At 46.0% G+C, this 602-nt stretch overlaps 1 pseudogene across 1 annotated transcript; it reads right to left on the minus strand.

Annotated features, from left to right (window-relative positions):
- Nucleotides 1-6: 6 nt before the first annotated feature.
- LOC108525469 (60S ribosomal protein L14 pseudogene) lies at nt 7-508 on the minus strand (annotated as a pseudogene). Its single transcript, XR_001884278.1, has one exon. The product of XR_001884278.1 is annotated as a 60S ribosomal protein L14 pseudogene (transcript).
- Nucleotides 509-602: the final 94 nt, after the last annotated feature.

The raw sequence follows: 602 nt of genomic DNA on the forward strand, positions 1-602 counted from the left end.
CCCTTTTACTCACAGTGGTCATCTTTTTGGCTGGAACTTTAGCAGCAGCAGCAGCAGCAGCAGTACCCTTAGTACCAGGTGCTTTTTTGGGAGAAGCTTTCAGGAGAGCTGCCTTTTGAAGCTTCTTAACTTCATTCTTGATTATTCTGTTCCTCATTTTCTTTGCCTTCATAACTTTAAAACGATCAAAATCTGTCATCTTGGCTTTCCTTTCTCTGGCTTCAATCTTCTTGGCCCATCGTGTGACTGCCCATTTTGTATTGATGTCTGCCTTCTGCCAGGCTTGTTGGACATGCTTCTGGCGGGCACTGTGTGGAAACTTGAGGGTAAAATCAGTGAGCTGCATGCACTTGAAATGCATGGCCTGTCTCCTCACTTGAGTGCAAGGTCCATCGACCAAAGCCCTGTTCTGATCAATAATATCTACAATCGCGACCAATTTTCCGACATGAGGTCCAAAGGAGGTGTAGGCCACCCGGCCAACCTCCACGAAGTGCCTGAACACCATGTTGGCGGCATTAGGCGAGAAGGCTCTTTTCTTCTCTATTAGTCTTGCTAGTGGTCGATCAATTTTGTTGATCTTTTCAAAAAACTAGCTCCTG

The sequence above is a fragment of the Rhinopithecus bieti genome, unplaced genomic scaffold (genome assembly GCF_001698545.2).
Source record: "Rhinopithecus bieti isolate Rb0 unplaced genomic scaffold, ASM169854v2 scaffold_57139, whole genome shotgun sequence".
Taxonomy (NCBI): domain Eukaryota; kingdom Metazoa; phylum Chordata; class Mammalia; order Primates; family Cercopithecidae; genus Rhinopithecus; species Rhinopithecus bieti.